Source organism: Lactuca serriola, chromosome 2, assembly GCF_051521515.1.
Source record: "Lactuca serriola cultivar US96UC23 chromosome 2, Lser_US96UC23_V15, whole genome shotgun sequence".
NCBI classification, from domain to species: domain Eukaryota; kingdom Viridiplantae; phylum Streptophyta; class Magnoliopsida; order Asterales; family Asteraceae; genus Lactuca; species Lactuca serriola.
The window spans coordinates 165,343,642-165,364,010 of NC_136409.1; positions in this window are offsets into that span (position 1 = coordinate 165,343,642).

Consider the following 20,369-nt stretch of genomic DNA (forward strand, 5'->3'; position numbering starts at 1 on the left):
GAGGATGGTTGGAGAAATTGAACTCTTACTATTAGTACATATATTTTTAGTAGGCATATTCTTAGTAGGCTATAGTTGTAGGACGGTTATAAAATAGATAAATTTTATAGTAGAAAAGTTATAATTATTAATCAATTATAGTAAACAATTGAATACAAGCAACTTATTATGATCCTTGGTGATTTTATTACAACTTTTATGGACACAAAAAACTCACCAAAATATGATACATAGTATGCTCAAGCAGATGTAACAGTTTCAAGCTAAGAATATGATAGAACGTAAAGCAGACACAAACCTATAGAGCATGAAACAAAGCTTTGACTGCAAAAGCATTAACCACTTCCAATACTTGAAAATACTCTTGAGTAAACCATTCAAAAGTGAAACCATAGAACAACAACCAAGAGACAAAACATCTTTAAAAAACAATGAACAAATTGACTTGCATGCTCATGAGAAGATAACAACAATGAAAATGTTGTGCGAGGAGACCTAAATGTCTCTTTAATCTTAAAAGTTCCAAAAGAACATCAAAACAGCAATTTTCCAAAGCATTCGTTTGAATATATACCAGATTATCCCATTTAAAAAACTTTCAGTTCTAAAAATCGTATTAAGAAAGTACATTGCTATTAACGTTATAGTTTCAAACCGAATTCTTCTATCTTTTGGGCCTTTAAAATAAAAAGTTTCAGTTCTAATATCATTTTATTCACACAAATCCAAATTTTGAGAAATTTTATGAATATTTTGAATTCATTTTTCATGTAGTTTTTTTTGTGACCAAAATACCCTTAACATTCAAAAACTCCAAAACAATTGGAAAGCTATTCAAATTCTTTTCAAGTATAACAAAACTTTAACGAGAACTGATTTCCCGTCACATGTAGCCAAAATATTGGAAATCCTTGGAACTTTTTTCTAAAACCTATAGTAAGGTTGCAACTTTAGTTAAAAAAATCCAAATAGGCATATAAGAAGTTGTACATTAAAAACTTTACTAAGTTATGGCATTGTACTTTCATTTATTTTCTTATTAGACATTGTATTTCCAAAAAATATATCCAATTATAATAGTGAAAATTGCTTAGTATTTGGTTGGCATTGCTATAAATCTATAAATTGGTAGAATTTCAAAGTACAATGATGAAAAATCAAGAAATAAAAGAAGGTTGCTATGATAAACAAATAAATAAAAGCATATTGTTATTTCATGTATTTGTCAATAATTCAAAATTAAATATTTTTTAACAATCAACTAATTTGGCATGTTTTAAAATGTTACTCCTACCAATTTTGTCATCTCTGTTTAAAATACCAAGTCAACAATTATGAAACATCAAGAACCCACTTGACCTCAGAGAGAATGGCAAGATCTTGTGGTGTTCCCTTACTATCCACACCAAAACAGAAAAATCTAGAATAATAAAACCATATTGGTTTAAGAAATATTAGACAATATTTATTCTTATGTATTAATGGGTGTTTATTCATTGATTTCACATAACAATTTGAAACATATAGTACTTCTTTTTATTTAAGGTGGAGCCAAAGGTTTTCTAAATCATAAAGCTAAAAACCAAAATTATTAGCCAAAGTAAAATTAGAAGCAAGTACACCTATGATCCAAAAATATTTCAAGTTTTTTAAAAATAAAAGATCTTTTAAAAAAGGTATTTGGTAATATTTTGATATATAAATCAAAATACGTTATTCTTTTAAGTTGAATAGAAAATGTGTTTTTGTTTTGCTTTAAAAATATAAGTATATTGATGTTTCTGAAGAAAAAAAAAACTAAAAACTAAAAAACTCATCATGTGCATGGTGATGAATTATTTATGTGGTTCGGTCAAGGTGACCTACGTCCACGGGCAGGAGGGAAGTGTTCTTTATTTCAGAGTTCTCAAACAGAGGTTACAAGTACAATTCATCAGAGATTCATCCTACTCACTAAGGATACAAGATACAAGACAAATGACTCTACATCACCATGGCGCAAAAGGCATATGCATGGCATAATAAGGCCATGCATGGCGCAACAGGAGTACATCATTGCACAAGAGAGGTACCCTATGGTGCAAGATGAGTGTCATGGTGCAAACCCCCTTCCGTATGATCCGTTCCTTTGTCAGACGATCCATTCCTTTCTCAGATGATCTATTCCTTTGTAAGATGCTCCATGAACCCCCAAGTGCTCAATTGAGCTCCAAGTGCTCCAAATGCTCTATGAACATGATCCAAATGCTCGAGTCCATTTAATAATCTCCACCTTGACTTCAGCATCCTCTGAACTCCACCTCGAACAAGAACTTTGTCTCCTATCTTGCCATCAAGCCCCGAAGGGGCTTACCTCCTGCGAACGTCAACCAAGTCCAAATAAAGCTTGAACTTCTCTCTGGGCAACGTCCTTGTCACCATGTCTTCCAGATTCTCCTTGGCACTAGAATTTTGAATGAATAACCTGTCATAGGACATGATATATTTCTCCACCTTCAAAAATAGACTCTGAACAAGACCAACCGCCAATGATCTTCTTATCTCCATATCACTTTTGTGGTCCAAGTCTATCAATCCAACCAAGTCTATATGTCGTGCATTAGCACCATACACCAGAAATGGACCTCTCGTAACCAAAACTCACACTTCGAGAACTTGGCATACAGTCGTTCTCGCCGCAGAACCTCCAGCAGCTCCTTGAGATGCTCATTGTGCTTCTCTCGGGTCTTGGAATACACCAAGATATCATCTATGAACACAATGAACGAGCGATCGAGCATCGATCTGCAGAACCGATTCATCAAATCCATAAACACTTTCGGTGCGTTAGTGAGCCCAAACGGCATCACCGCGAACTCGTAATGACCATAACGAGTCCAAAATGCAGTCTTCTCCGCGTCTTCCTCCCTCACCCTGACCTGGTGATATCTGGATCTCAAATCGATCTTGGAAAACCAAGATGCACCCTGCAGCTGATCGAAAAGATCATCTTTCCTCGGGAGTGGATAACGCTTCTTCACCGTTAACTTGTTCAATGTGACATCCCCATTTTCACGGTCAGAAAAGACCAATTTTGTTTATGCTTTATAAAAATCAGAGTACTTCTTTTAATAAAAATGTTGCGGAATTTGTTCCCAGAAAAACACGACAAATACGTTATTAAAACATTTTCAAAGAAACGTATTTTATTCATTTTAAAACATTTGGGATGTCATCGTTAATACAGAAACATAAGCATAAACAGAACTTACATTTATTTACACTAGTGATCTACATCTCTTTAAATCTCTCAGTGTAATGTGACTTCATATCAACACCTGTGATATAAATAAACTGGGTGGGTCAGGTTGGGAAACCTGGTGAGTATATAGGGTTTTCAACCTACAATAATATAATTATTATGTTTAAACAATCAAGCAATTAAACCCCATTACCCATCCCCATTATATTTGATGGGTTTTGGCCATATGAACATTCCTATGTGCACATACAAACCCTAATGCTTGGATCTAGGTTTCTCTAATTGAACATGCATTGAATCCAAGACTTCTAATGGCTAATAGAGTATAATAACAATAAGAAATCAGAATTAGAAGATTACCTTGAATCACTTGCTTGATCTTCTTGTTCTTGGAGCTTTAGAGTCACAATTGTCACTCCTCTAATGGCTTACAAACACCAACTAGCAAGAGGATGATTTAAGAGAGAGGAGAGGGGATCAAGAATCAGCCAGGGTTTCTTCTAGACAAGAGTACCGATTTCCCTTGACCCTTAGGGTCTATTTATACTAGTGAGGCTCCTAGGGTTTCACCCTTAAACCCTAATTGGATAACTTAAGCCCTAAGCAATCCAATACCCTAATGATAAGCCTTGGACGAATTCTAAGCCTATCCTAAGCCCTAGAAATCGTCCACCCCTTATCCATAAGGGATTTTATCCCAAAGTACAACTATCATACAATTGACAGTTTATGCCCCTTTATTCAATTAATCTCTTTAAGTCACCAAATTAATTCCTAATTAATTTATGAATTATATTAATCAAATAATAATATTATTATTCCTTATATTATTCTCATAATATATTAATAATATTTTTTCTCTCATAATAAATCATCCTGTCAAGTTGCTATGGTGAAGGCAACCCAAAAGGACCATGCACAACTGGGTCAAATATTTGCCTAATATAGTTGCAGCCTTAGACACTATTCTAACAATATTCTCTATTCTTAAGGATCTACCCTGAGAATCAGCTATTCCTCGTTCATTCATTCCTAAGGAATCGGCACGAAGTCCATCGTTGCCATGGTTTACACAACGGGCACTAAGTCTGCATAGTCGCCAGGGTTTAGGCACTAACTCTACATAGTCGCCAGGGTTTAGGCACTAAGTCTGCATAGTCGCCAGGGTTTAGGCATCAAGTCTGCATGATCACCAAGGTTTAGGCACCAAGTCTGCATGGTCACCAAGGTTTAGAGTACACCGGGTGAACACATCATTCACAACACCAACAGGTTGCGAGTCTGCTAGTGTTCCACTGGACTGTCTAGAATAGTCCGTGGTTGTCATCCATACTGTGTTGAATGACGGGGACATCATTTGGGAAAAAGGCTTCTCACATCGTACACCTCTCACCCATACCTCATGGTCTATATCACCTCTCAACTCATCTTCCAACTCATATTTCATCTATTATATCTACCCATGTTTTACCCCAACATTTTCGTAGATATAAAATACATATATAGTTTAAATCATTTAAAACATGTATAAAATCTTTCACCGAGCATAGACAGCAAGTAAACAGACAATATGCACACATAGCACGTAGTAAATACTTCATATCTATGTGTAAGTTGAAGGGGACCATGCACTCACCTGAAAGGTGGTGACTCAGCACTCGGACAGCGCTTCGATACTCTCAAAATAATTTCCTTCAATAAAACCTAGTATCAATACCACTAGGGTTTAATCTAACGATAACCGCGACAAATTAATAGTCTGACTATTATTATTATTATATAAGCGTTAAATAACACTCAATATAACTCATAATAATAGTCCAAATAATTATTTTAAGGACCTAATAACATTACTATAATTATTTGGAAGCTATATTAAAAATTGCGTAAGCGTAGCTCACTTACAGCGAATTTTATCGAAAACCGGAACTTTATTTGGAGCAGCGTTTCGAAACCGAAAGACCCTTTTTCTCGGGACTCCGGGAGCCTCGGGGCTTCCTTCGGGTGCTAGGGAGGTTACCTAGGGTTTCTGAGTGTTTAGGATACTTAGAGAGAGAGAAAGAAGTTAGAGAGAGAGTGAAGAAAGGTGTGAAAATTGCGGAACCCTTGTCCCCCTTTTATACCCAGCGAGGCCTCAGATTACGCTGGGCGTAGTGCTCGGATAAGAATGCCAGCTTCGGTCCAGCTGTCTCACACTACGAAGGGATAAGAACCGAAGTACGTTGGGCGTACCCGGCCTCGGACGCAGGGAGTAGATGCGAGACGACGTGTCAAGATCCGATGCGAGGCTTTCTTCAGCGATGGACGGTTCAGAACGCGCCACGTCATCGATTTCGTTCCAGACTTCGCAATTTCGAATGCAATCTTTAAAAATTCGTAACTTTAGCATAAGAGCTCTGTTTTCAACGTTCTTTATATCCACACGAAGGTGGGAATGTACTCTACAACTTTCGTTTAGACTCCGTCGGCTAGTTTTGAGTCGATTTTAAATTTTATATTATTAACAGGTCGGGACAGGATTGGTCCGTTAAATCCTCATAACTTCATCATCCGACGTCCGTTTTCGCCCATCTTTTTCTCGGTACGCTACTCTTAACGAGATCTTCGATTCTCGTTTAGGTCGTGTCGGCTAAAAATCACTTGATCTATTATTCGAATTTCGGGTTGTACACCACTAATCCGAAACTTCGAAAAATCATAACTTCTTCATACGAAGTCAGATTTGGGCGTTATTATGACATCCCCAATTTCACGACCAGAAAAGACCGATTTGTTTATGCTTTGTTTTATAAATCCGAGTAATCGTTTAAAGAAAACGGTTGCAGAATTTGTTCCCAAAACAAGATATGATAAAAACTTATCAAAACATTTCTCAAAGAGAATGTATTTTCATTAAATAATAAAACCTCGGGATGTCATGTTTCGATACAGACACATAAGCATAAACAGAACATACATTCATTTACTCTAGTGATTTACATCTCCTTTAATCTCTCAGTGCAAAGCAGCTTCGTATCGATACCTGTGATACAATTAAACTGAGTGGGTCAGGCTTGGGAGCCTGGTGAGCATATAGGGTTTTCAATCCACAATAATATAATTATTATATTTAATCATCAAACAATCAACCCAATTACCCATCCCCATTATCTTCTTTATTTCTTAAGGTTTTACCCTAAGAATCACCTATCCTTTATTCATTCATTCCTAAATTTTGACTTTAAGGAATAGACACAAATTCTACTGTTATTTAAGGCGCATCTACCAACTTTATCATTTAAGCGCCTCTGCCAGGATTACGACATTCACTATTAGGCACATCTGCCGACCTTATCCTATAAGCGCATCTGCCAGGATTATCCTATAAGCGCATCTGCTAGTATTATGACATTCTCTATTTGGCGCATCTGCCGACATTATGCTTAAGCGTATCTGCTAGCATTATGACATTCTCTATTTGGTGCATCTACCAATATTATTCTTAAGCGCATCTGCTAGTATTATGACATCTCTATTTGGTGCATCTACCAATATTATTCTTAAGCGCGTCTGCTACTATTATGACATCTCTATTTGGTGCATCTACCAATATTATTCTTAAACGCATCTGCTAGTATTATGACATCTCTATTTGGTGCATCTACCAATATTATTCTTAAGCGCATCTGCTAGTATTATGACATCTCTATTTGGTGCATCTACCAATATTATTCTTAAGCATCTTTCATACCTCCTCATTTTATCACACACCAACTATCTCATCTACCCATGTTCTACCCAACATATTCGCATATATAAAATACATACACAGTTTAACTCATTTAAAAACTATATAAAACGTTCATTCCACACTCATCTCAAATAAGCAAACAATGTATAAACACATAACACGTATTTCTTAGCAAATACTTCATATCTATGCGTTAGAAAAAAGTAACCAAACACTCACACATATAAACAACTTTATATTATACACATAGCACATATTTCATAGCAAATACTTAATATTTATGTGTTAGAAGAAAGTGACCACACACTCACTCATATAAACAACAATATATATACACATAGCACGTATTTTATAAAATACTTCATATTTATGTGTAAGAAGAAAGTGACTATACACTCACTTGATCAGAAGACGATCAGACAGCACTACGGCTTGTAGAAGTAATATTCTTCGGTGAAACCGGGATCACTTCACACACCGGGTTTCTCGTGGGCAGAGCTTCGGCTCGGAAACTCTTTTCTTCTCGGGATCTTCGGGCTTCGGGACTTGCTTCGGGTCTCGGGGTTGATACCGGGGCTTCGGGGGGTTAAAATTGCACGTAAAACGATGTAATATGGGGCTTCGGGGGGTTTATTCCGTGTGAGATTTCCAGTGTTCCTCTAGGAGTGAGGGTTGAATGCTTGTTAGGTATGATCAACACTAGGGTGTTGTGGTGATACTTGATATAAATATGGATAGGTGCGGAAAGTAGTATGGGCCCGTACTACTGAAAGCACAGGACCCATACACATATCAAGGAAGTCACAACCTCTAAGGTGGGTTGGGAGTTGGTTCTCGGGGTTCTGGGAGAGCGCCTAATGTTTTGCGATATTTTCAGGATGGTGGTTACGAGGCATGCTGGGAGCGGATCCGGATCGGGATCGGGAGCAGGAGAGGGCGGTCAGGGTGGGTCAGTACCGCCCGAGGCTATTGGTCAGATGAGCACAGACGAGTTGGATGCTAGGATTCGTGAGATCCTGCATGTCGAGGTTGCTGTGATGTTCCGGGCTGAGTTGCCAGAACTGTTTGGGTCGATCAAGACCGCTATGGTTGAGTATTTTGATGAGCGTTATGCAGCTCTTACAAAGACGGCTGCCGCGGCGGCTACAGCGGCTGTAGCAGCAGCAGGGGGAGGATTCGGTAGAGGTTTTCAGTATCGGGACTTCGATAATACGAATCCCCTTACCTTCGATGGGGTTCAGGACCCGATTGTTGCTATGAGATGGTTGTCAGACGTGGAGGGGTGTTTCTTCACGTGCTCATGCCCTGCTGATCAGAGAGTGAGGTGTGCTATGAACCTATTGAGGCTCGGGGCAAAGGATTGGTAGAGGTTGACCACGGGATCGTATTCTGATGCGCAGCGAGCTGCGGTTTCTTGGGATCAGTTCACGGAGATGTTCAGTACTCGTTATGTTCCGCGAGTTGAGAGGGAGAGATTGGCTCAGGAATTCCTAGAGCTGAAGCAGTATTCAGAGTTGGTGACGGAGATCACCAGGATGATCACAGAGAGGGCGATGTTTTGCCCTGAGTTTGCTTCGGAGCAGGCCCAGATGTCCCGATATCTGAGCATGCTCAAGAGGGATATCAGGCAGTTTGTGTCTACGCAGAGGTGCAAGACCTTGTTAGAGTTGCAGGAGGCCTCCAGGCGGCGTGAGTTGGAGATTGAGTTGTAGTTGCGAGAGCAGAGGCAGACTCTGGTGCCGTCGCAGCCAGCGCCGAAACGGTTCAAGACCGTTGATTCTAGATTGGGAGATCAGAGCAGCCGCACTTGTGGGAAGTGTGGGAAGGGTCACACCGGAGTGTGTAGGTCCAGTGGTGCTTGCCGCAAGTGCGGAAAGGAGGGGCACTATGCGAGGGATTGTTGGTAGACAGCCCCGGTTCAAGATTTGAGGATTTGTTATCACTGCCATCAGGTTGGACACTTGAAGGTCAACTATCCACAGCTTGCTGCAGGACCAGTGCAGGCTCCAGCACCGGCCACTTTGAGGATTGCGGGCGAAGGTCAGGGTGGAGCGGAACCCCCAAGGGCTCAGGGTCGTGCTTTTCAGCTTGCAGCAGTGGAGGTCAGGGCAGTGTCGGATGCAGCTGCGGGTATGTTTCTTTCTTGATATCTTGCTATCTTGTGATTATTATGGAAGTATTGTATATCTGTTAGTCTCGTGGTGTGATTTTTGGTATTGTATTCGTTTGTTCCTGGAGGGTTTTGGTTTTGAGATTTATGTTGGTTATCATCCATGAGGATCATTAGTGGGGAATCAGGCTTTTGGTATGAATGTTGGGTAGCATCCGCATTCCGAGTTGATCAGCGTTGATATGTGATTTTGTGAAGGTGGCTCGTTTTAGTGGGAGTCAGTTCGCGTGTAAGGGAATGTGTTGTGTAGGGTTGTTAAGAGAGGTCGGTTATGGCGATCGGTGGTTGATAGTCAGTGTTCTAAGTAGGGAGAATTGGAAAATTCTCCGGGAGATCGATAAGCATGAGTAGTTGATTAGCTGTTTGGGGATTCAACAACGATTCTGTCAGCCAAGAGTGTGGGCTGGTATGAGTAAGTGATAGGCAAACGGGGCGGGATACAGAACAAGGGTTTCGGAAAAAGAGCGATTGATTATGGAAGGCCTAGGAGCAGGCCGAGATTGAGTATGTGGGATGGAGTTAGAGTTCGGAGCCCTAAAGGGCTAGAACAGTACGCATGGGAGAGTTTTCCAGGAGGGATAATTCGGGATGAAGAATGCTACTTGAGCGGTCCGGATAGACTAAAAGCTGGTCGGTGTACCAGTTAGGCCAAAGGCTCGGAGAGTGATCCAGATTTGCTGAAGGCCTAGTAAGGCGGTCCAGTCATGCTGAAGACTCTGCATGCGTTGATAGACTTGTATGAGGAGATGGAATGAGTATGTTGCGATGTGATAGCAACAGAAGGTCTGGCCCCGGGTATTGATCATGATTAGTGGGAGGTAGTGCATGGATTCGAGAGTCCCTGCGAGCAGATTTAGCGCGTGTGTGGTGCATGGGATAGCGGTTATGCTATAAAGGAATGGTGTAGCGGTGGGCGAGAACCGAGGCACTTGTTGTAGTGACAAGGCAGCCAAGTAGATTTCCTTGGATAAGGGAAGGGAAAGGTATGTAGCTCCAAGAGGGAGTGTAGGTTCATGGAAGTAAAAATAGTAGTGCGGAGATATGATAGAGGTGTTCCAATTATGGTTATTGAGCAGTGTGTTTGCGCTGGTGGTGTGGAATCACATCCGGGTTGGATGTCTGCTGAGGTCACGGAAGGAATTTCGAGGGTGTAGAGCCAAAGAAGCGCGGAAGGGATGCAAGGATGGAGCCTTGGATTCCCAGTTTGGTTTTGACCAAGGAATTATGCATGTAGTGGTAAATCACCCTGGGGGATGTATGGAGGCGTCGTCAGTGTATCGAGTTTTCCCAACCCGAGGATGTTAGAGCCAGTTCAGCATGGATATGTGATTGCGGAGGAGAACTCATGGGAATTGCCCCGAAGCTGAAGGATGTGTCATCCTGTCAGCATGGAGGGAATAGAGTTAGACTCAGGAAAGGAGCAGGTTAAGTCTCAGCAGTGAATGCGGTGAAAGATATGTCTGATAAGGGAAATGATAGCAATAGGGTACCAGGTCGGGATCCCGGTGGTTCTGATGGGTTTTAGCCATAAGAACTTTCCTATGTGCGCATGCAAAACCCTAATGCTCGGATCTAGGCTTTCTAATAAACATGCTTTGAATCCAAGACTTCTAATTACTAATTAGGTTAAATAACAACATTGAAACAGATCTAGAATCATACCTTTGAGTTCCTTGTTGATCTTGAGGTCTTGGAGCTTCTAGAGTCACAAATGTCACTCCTCTAATGGCTTACAAACACCAAAGCAAGGAGGATGATTTGGGAGAGAGGAGAGGGGAGGAATTTCGACCAGAGGTTCCTTACTTTAGGTCAAGTGTCGAATTCCATCAGCCATAGGGTCTATTTATACTTGTAGACTCCTTAAGGGTTACAACCTAAACCCTAATTGGATAATCTTCTCTCAAGGCTATCCAAATCCATTCCTAGATAAGCATATGGACGATTTTAGCTATCCTAAACCTCTTAGAATTCGTCCATACCATATCCAAATGGATTTACAGTCTAAAGCTTAACTATCAAACAATCGACAGTTTATACCCCTTTATTTAATTAATCTCTTTAAGTCACCAAATTAATTCTAATTAATTCTATGACTTATATTAATCAAATACCAAATATATTATTCATTATATTATTCTCATAATATATTAATAATATTTATTCTCTCTTAATAAATCATCCTATCAAGTTGCTATGGTGAAGGCAACCCAAAAGGACCATGCACAACCGGGTCAAGTACTTGCCCAATATAGTTACAGCCTTAGACACTATTCCAACAGTCTCCCACTTGGATAAGTCTAGTAACTATACAAGTACAATTCGGTTTGCAATCGTAGCTCTCAAAGACGCTGTCAACTCTGATCTAATCAATCTTGTCCTTTAGATAAGGGAACGTACAGTCCTCTGTTAGATATCATGCTGACAATCCTATGGAATGGTTAGTCACGCATTTAGGTTTCTCGATCTCTGATTTATTTGACATAGAACTTAATCGAACACATCAATTCAGTTCTGACCGGGCCCGGCACATAAGTCAAATCAAATCATCGAGCGGCCGAGATATCGCTTTTACCTTCTTAGATAAAAGTTACAGATAAACTTTGACTTATATGCATTTACTTATTCATTAACCAACTATACACAACAATACGTTTTATAACACCAAGTTACTGATGCGTTTTCGTATAATCAATGTACAATCAATTAACAAATAATAAACCATATATCTAGGTTTTAAGACTATATGATATTATCGTCTTGCGATCACCTTTTATATCTTATTCCATAAGGTGATTCCAGCAAGCGCGGGTTTATTCCAATGCTCAAAACTAGTTCATAAGCACTCATGAACGTTGTAGCAATCCTTTGCTATGTCTAACACCATTTAGACATTCTACACACCAATTCATGACAATCTTCTTTCATATCTACTTCCAACATATGAACGATTGTGGACCATTTGAATAATTCGATTATTCCTAATAACCTCAATTATTCTGGAAGTCAAAACATGCAAAGTGAAACAATAGCTAAACAATTAACATAAGATAGTAACATTACTCATAAATAAAACTCCTTTATTTAATCATCAAATGTCAATTACATTTATCTATTACACGTTTCTAATACTATCTAATCTATGCTAATATCATCCTTCAGCCCAATACTCCTAGCATGCTGCAAGTGCTTAACCCTACTCAGTCCCTTCGTAAGCGGATCTGCTGGGTTATCTTCTGATGATATCCTCTTCACTACGAGTTGTTCTTCTTCTACACGATGTCTGATGAAGTGATATTTTCTGTCGATATGTCTTGATCTACCATGATCCCTCGGTTCCTTGGTCAAGGCAACCGCTCCTTCGTTATCACAGAAAATCTCCATGGGCTCCTTTATGGCAGGTACGACTCCAAGATCACCTATGAAGTTCTTTAGCCATATTGCCTCCTTCGACGCTTCGCTCGCTGCAATGTACTCTGATTCGCACGTTGAATCAGCTACGGTTTCCTGCTTAGAACTCTTCCATGTCACTGCTCCTCCATTTAGGGTAAAGACCCAGCCCGACTGCGAACGGTAGTTGTCCCTGTCGGTTTGAAAACTGGCGTCACTATACCCTCGCACCTTCAAGTCATCACTTCCTCCGAGGACTAAGAACCATTCCTTCGTCCTCCGAAGGTACTTAAGGATATTCTTCACCGCAATCCAATGGGCTTTGCCAGGATTCCCTTGATATCTGCTAACCATGCTCAAAGCGAAGGCTACATCAGGGCGAGTACAAGTCATAGCGTACATGATTGAGCCAACTGCGGAAGCGTATGGTACTCGGCTCATTTCTGCTATCTCAGCTTCGGTACTCGGACTTTGAGTCTTACTCAATTTGGCATTACTTTGTATCGGTAGTTCTCCCTTCTTTGAGTTTTCCATACTAAAACGTTTTAGTACCTTCTCTAAGTAAGTATTCTGACTAAGTCCAATTAGTCTCTTACTTCTTTCTCTTACTATCCTTATTCCCAAAATGTAAGAAGCTTCTCCGAGGTCCTTCATAGCGAAGCACTTCCCGAGCCAGGACTTTACCTCCTGCAGAGTCGGGATGTCGTTTCCTATGAGTAATATGTCATCGACATATAGAACGAGGAAGCTTACTATACTCCCACTGGCTTTGACATATACACAAGATTCGTCTTCGCTTCGTACAAATCCAAACTCTTTGACTTTCTCATCGAAACAAAGATTCCATCTGCGAGATGCTTGCTTAAGTCCATAAATGGACTTCTCAAGCTTACACACTCTATCCGGATGCTTCGGATCCACAAACCCCTCTGGCTGAGCCATGTAAACATCCTCAGCCAACTTTCCATTAAGGAAAGCGGTCTTGACATCCATTTGCCAAATCTCATAATCATGGAATGCGGCAATCGCTAGCATCACTCTAATAGATTTAATCTTCGCAACTGGTGAGAAGGTCTCATCATAGTCAACTCCGTGAGTTTGAGTAAAGCCCTTCGCGACCAATCGCGCTTTATATGTGTGTACGTTCCCATCCACGTCGGTCTTCTTCTTGAAGATCCATTTGCACCCAACGGTCTTACGTCCGGGCACGTAATCAACCAAATTCCAAACTTGGTTATCATACATGGATTGGATCTCGCTATCCATTGCCTCTTTCCACTTTACAGACTCCGGGCCTGCCATGGCTTCCTTATAGCTATTAGGTTCATCAAGATTTACTAGTGTACCATCACTAATATACGTGTCCCCTTCGGTAGTAATATGAAAGCCATAAAACTGGGGATGAACTCTAATTCTATCGGAACGTCTAAGAGGTAAGGATTCGTCAATTGGTTCAACCGGAGTTTCCTCCTCGGGTTGAGTGCCAGCGGTAGAGGTTCCTTCATCTATCGATTCTTGAATCTCTTCAAGTTCAATTTGCCTCCCACTGTCTCCTTGGCTTATGAGTTCTCGCTCTCGGAAAACTCCTCTCCTCGCAACGAAGACAACATTGTCCTTCGGTCTATAGAAGAGATATCCAAAGGATGTCTGCAGATAGCCGATGAAAATACATCGCTCACTTCGTGGTTCAAGCTTGTCGTGAGTATCTCATCTTACGAAAGCCTCGCAACCCCAAACCTTGATATGTGCCAACGAGGGAGCTTTCCCTGTCCACATCTCGTGAGGTGTTTTGGCAACCTTCTTAGTAGGGACTCGGTTAAGGATATGGGCGGCAGTCTCTAAGGCATACCCCCAAAAAGAGATTGGTAGTGAAGCACGACTCATCATAGAGCGAACCATATCCAATAAGGTTCGATTACGCCTTTCTGCTACACCATTCAACTGCGGTGTCCTAGGAGGCGTCAATTGCGAAACTATTCCACACTCCTTGAGATAATCGTGGAATTCAAGACTTAGGTACTCTCCTCCTCGATCGGATCGAAGCATCTTGATTTTCCTGCCCAATTGATTCTCCACTTCATTCTTGAACTCTTTGAACTTTTCAAAGGTGTCTGACTTTTGCTTGATTAAGTAGATATACCCATATCTACTATAGTCATCGGTAAAAGTCACATAGAAGCGGTTCCCATCCTTCGTGGTTGATCTAAACGGTCCACATACATTGGTATGTATTAGGTCCAATAGACCCTCACCCCTTTCACAAGTACTCGTGAAGGGCGACTTAGTCATCTTTCCAAGCAAACAAGACTCGCATGTGTCATCTTCCCTAAGGTCGAATGACTCCAACACTCCATCCTTTTGGAGTTGGGCTATGCGTTTCTTGTTGACATGTCCAAGACGACAATGCCACAAGGATGCTTTATCCATACTAGTGGAAGAATCAATATTCAAAACATCATTTCCTAAGTTATCAACAATCATAACGGTTTCATATATTCCATTACATGGTATAGCTTCAAAGTAAAAGACACTATTTAGATAAGCCAAAATAGAACCATTCTCATTATTAAAAGAAAATCTAAATCCTTGTCTATATAAACCATGAAATGAAATGATGTTTCTTGCCATTTCTGGAGAATAGCAACAATTGTTCAAATCTAAAACTAAACTATTCCTAAGCACTAAGGAATACACTCCAATCTTGGTCACAGGCGACGATCTTCTGTTCCCCATGATTAGATTGATCCTTCCTTGCTCCACATCCCTACTTCTTCTTAGTCCCTGCACATTAGAACAAATGTGATAACCACAACCGGTATCAAGAACCCAAGAAATAGCATGATTAGAATCGTTAGATTTGATTGTATATATACCTGCGAAAGATGGCTTGATCTTTCCTTCTTTGATTGCTTGCAGGTAATCCGGGCAGCTTCTCTTCCAATGTCCTATCTTGTGGCAGTGGTGGCACTCTGCCTCCTTCGGGTTAGAGCAGGGCTTGGCGGGATCAACTTTGGTCCCACTAGAAGAGGCACCATCTCGGGCTTTCACCTTGCGATAGTTCTTCGATGAAGCTTTCCTCTTCTTTCCCTTCCCTTGTCCAATAGCCAAGACAGGAGCAGCGGGCGGATTGGGAGTAGGTGCAACAGACTTGTCTTTGAAGTTGCTCTCAGCAACCCTCAAGAGACCTTGGAGCTTGCTTAGGGTGACCTCTTCTTTGTTCATGTGGTAGGTCATCCTAAATTGATTGTACATCGGAGGCAAAGAGTGAAGCACCATGTCGATCGCCAAATCCTCACCGAAGTCAACATTTAACTTGCGAAGGCGGTCGACATACCTTTGCATCTTTTGCAAGTGCACGGTAAGAGATTCTCCATGACCCATCTTCGCGGAAATCATGTTAGTGAAAATCTCGTACCTCTCTTGTCTCGTGTTTTGATGGTACCTCTCCAATAAGTCTTGGTGCATCTCGTACGGGTACATGTCCTCGTAGGACTTTTGGAATTCGGAGTTCATGGTGGCGATCATGATGCAATGTACCTTCGTTGCATCTCGCTCATGAGTTTCAAAGGCGGTGATTTCGGCTGGAGTAGCGATTTCGGTGTTGATTTTCTCGAGCTTCTCATCAAGGACATACTCTTTGTCCTCATAGCGAGCAATGGTGCGAATGTATCTTATCCATTCGCTAAAGTTCGCTCCATCGAAGGTGACCTTTTGGCAAAGGCTCATCAATGTGAAAGAACTAGCAGCAGCGTTGTTTGCGTTCGACATCTACAATTAGAAGAGGACAAAGATAGATTAGAATAAGAATCCCTAATTATCACCCAATAAGAAAATTAGGGCTAGGATCCAACAATAACATTTACATACTAGAAAAGGGATGCCGTAATCTAACATGCAAATAAATTGAAGGTAAGTGAATGACGATTCACTAATTCTCCATCACGAAACTTAAACTATTAGTCCTAAGTGTTTTTGAGAATTCCTAGGTTCGGATGAGATTCATTGAAACTATTCAATGGCATGTTTAAATCTCGATATGCCCCTCTTGTTTGTGACTGGGATGCCGAGGATCACAAAGCGGGTGTGAATTACCATGCAAATTCACATGGCGCCTTCATTGTAACAATCACCTATTCGATGTGCCGGTAAACCACACACGCTCCATCGAACTATGATAAACAACGAATCACCCTTTTCCACCTTCGCTTAGAACCAATTAGTGTGCCGGTAAACCACACACGCTCCACTAACATCTTAGCAAGGTGCAAAGTGTAATTTCATGGGATTGCATCAATTCACTTTTCCTAAAGTAACTAGGATTGGGAAATTTTAAAATATGTGTAGTTACTTTGTATTTCTTATTATACTTTTAATGAGAGGATGAGGTTGCCCTATCCTACCCGTTCGGCTAACGACCCTCCACCAATCAAGCAAGCGGTGGGTGTGAGTGTACACCCATTAAGCGCCATTTTATAGGCCGCAACCTTATACCCACCTTATAGATCGGCTTCGTGAATGAGGCCTACTAACGGTAAGACTAGCATTTAGTTATACATATATACATTATTCTAGTAATATCATATTAGTATAGGGTTGTATTTTAAAACTTTTAAAATCTAGGGCTTGAAATTTAAGTTGTCTAAATTAAAGCTTTTAATCACAAAAGTAAATTTCAAAACATGAGGGTAGGTTTTAAACATTTAAAACATGGAGGATCAAATAACAAATAATTCCAATTAACAATTAATATCCTAATTATCTATATTTGATTTATTCAAGATTTCCTTTTAAGATAATTACCAAAATAATCAAAATAATTAATTAATTATCATATAAGGAAATTAAATATTTAATTAGTTGATAATTACCTTTAACTAGATCAAGATAATAGTTATATTTATCAGAAAAACGAATTAATATTGATCTAATTAGTTTATGGTAAGTTAAGATAAGATAAACACAAAGAAATCCCGAATCTGGCCATTCCTGACGCCTGGACTCGCCGAGTGCACAAAGGGACTCGCCGAGTCAGGCCTACTCGCCGAGTCCACTTTGAGACTCGCCGAGTCCATGACTCAGAAACCAAAAATCGAATTTTGCAGGTTTGTTTCAGTTAATCAAGCAACAATTTACAGAAAACCAAGCTAGGCTCTGATACCACTGATGGGTTTTAGCCATAAGAACTTTCCTATGTGCGCATGCAAAACCCTAATGCTCGGATCTAGGCTTTCTAATAAACATGCTTTGAATCCAAGACTTCTAATTACTAATTAGGTTAAATAACAACATTGAAACAGATCTAGAATCATACCTTTGAGTTCCTTGTTGATCTTGAGGTCTTGGAGCTTCTAGAGTCACAAATGTCACTCCTCTAATGGCTTACAAACACCAAAGCAAGGAGGGTGATTTGGGAGAGAGGAGAGGGGAGGAATTTCGACCAGAGGTTCCTTACTTTAGGTCAAGTGTCGAATTCCATCAGCCATAGGGTCTATTTATACTTGTAGACTCCTTAAGGGTTACAACCTAAACCCTAATTGGATAATCTTCTCTCAAGGCTATCCAAATCCATTCCTAGATAAGCATATGGACGATTTTAGCTATCCTAAACCTCTTAGAATTCGTCCATACCATATCCAAATGGATTTACAGTCTAAAGCTTAACTATCAAACAATCGACAGTTTATACCCCTTTATTTAATTAATCTCTTTAAGTCACCAAATTAATTCTAATTAATTCTATGACTTATATTAATCAAATACCAAATATATTATTCATTATATTATTCTCATAATATATTAATAATATTTATTCTCTCTTAATAAATCATCCTATCAAGTTGCTATGGTGAAGGCAACCCAAAAGGACCATGCACAACCGGGTCAAGTACTTGCCCAATATAGTTACAGCCTTAGACACTATTCCAACAGGTTCAAGGTTGTTTCTAGCCCGTATGAGTCAAGTGATTGTTGTGATCTGGAACGAGTGAAGTATCATGGAATGGTACTCTGTTGATAAGTGTGGTTATCAGAGGATGAGGCCGGTTGCCGGCTTGAAGCGGTGGCCAAGACACCGCAGGGGAAGAGTTGGGTCTTGGGTTTCGGTGGTTGTGTTTTGAGGAACCTAGTTTGGTTAATACCAGGTGGTGCATTGCGATAGTAGTTTCTGGAGTTGTGTTGTCGCAGGCTTCGAGGATGAAGCCTAATTTAAGTGGGGGAGAATTGTAACATCCCAAGTTCAGGAGTGCAAGTTCAGGGTTCAAAGTGAAAATGTGGATGGTCGACTCAGCGAGTCCATGGGTGGACTCGGCGAGTAGAGTCGCGATTTTGGTCGCGTGTTAAGTGGCCAACTCGGCGAGTCGGTGGCTAGACTCGGCGAGTTGGTGTTGTGTGGAGAAAACCCTAATTCCGGGGGTTGAGCCCTATATAAAGGACATAATACCCTCTCCCCAGCCTCCTTACTCTCCCTTGAAGTCCAGAAACCCTAATGCGCGTTTGTGAGTGAATTAGAGAGCAATTGAACCTTGGAGGAGTGTTTGTGGAAGAGATCTTTGAAGGTTAAGAGGCTTGGAGCAAGGGGCTTTGCAGGGATTTGGATTACTCTTTTGTTGGAGTTTTCTTTTGAGGTATTATTTCGTTGCTTGGGCTATTATTCATCTAGATTCATCATTTTGGAGTTCTTGGAAAGCATATCTTGTGATATTTTGAGTTTGGAGGTTAGATCTGAGGTTGCTACCTTAGATCTGGAATGGAGAAGGTCTAGAGTGCATAAAAGTCCTGGTTCTTGAGTGATTGGTGAAGCCATCTTGTCCCAAACCCTAACCCTAGGGTGTTATATGCCTAGATCTCTTTGGATTCACGTAAAGTTTGTCACTTTACGTGATGGATGGCTTGTGGAAGGGTAGATCTATTGTTTGGATCATCCGCATGGCCTGGAAAGCCTCTATATGGATTAAGACCTAGGAGTACTCGGCGAGTCACAAGGGTGTACTCGGCGAGTTGCATGAAGATAGACAGGAACTTGACGAGTTGGAAGAACAACTCGGCGAGTTGGTTGAAGATGGCCTTGGACTCGGCGAGTCTGTTCTCGGACTTGGCGAGTCTGGTCGGGAGGTCCTAACCTCTTCTGATTGAGCCATGAATCGGTGAGTCAAGGGATGACTCAATGAGTTGAGTGCGAGGGGACTCAAAGTTGTGGAACTCGGCGAGTCTCGGGATGACTCGGCGAGTTGATTCATGATTTAAGAGTTTTCATAGCAAGGGAACTCGACGAGTCAGCAGGGTAACTCGGCGAGTAGAGTCAGTCAGGAGAGTTGACTTTAACTGAGGACTTTGACTTTGACCAACAGTTGACCAGTTGACCTCCCAGGGGTAATTTGGTAATTATAGGTGGTTATTGAGTTCAGCCTTTTGGTATTATCAGTGGTGGAGTTCGTGTCAGTGGTCAGAGCAGCTCGGTCTTATCTTTTCAGTCGGTAGTTGCGAGGTGAGTTATCCTCACTATATCGACAGGGTCTACGGCACCAAGGTCGGCCCTTTATCGGATTGTAATCCGGGTATTGTGGTTATGTTATTGCTTTGCTATGTTTGCATCCTGGTAGTTAGGATGGTATATGTTAGAGACCTGGTTAAGGTCGGTATCCTGATATGTAAGATAATGATAAGCTAGTGACCGATTAGGTCGGTATTCTGGTTAGGATGATGTTATGTTACGTGATATGCTAGATCGGTTTGATTGGATGTGAATTGTTATATGATTGAATGTTTATGTGCACATGGTTGATGGACTGGGGTTGGGTTGAGGCGGGTCCTGCTTTGTGCTGTAGGCCAACATACCCAGGGCG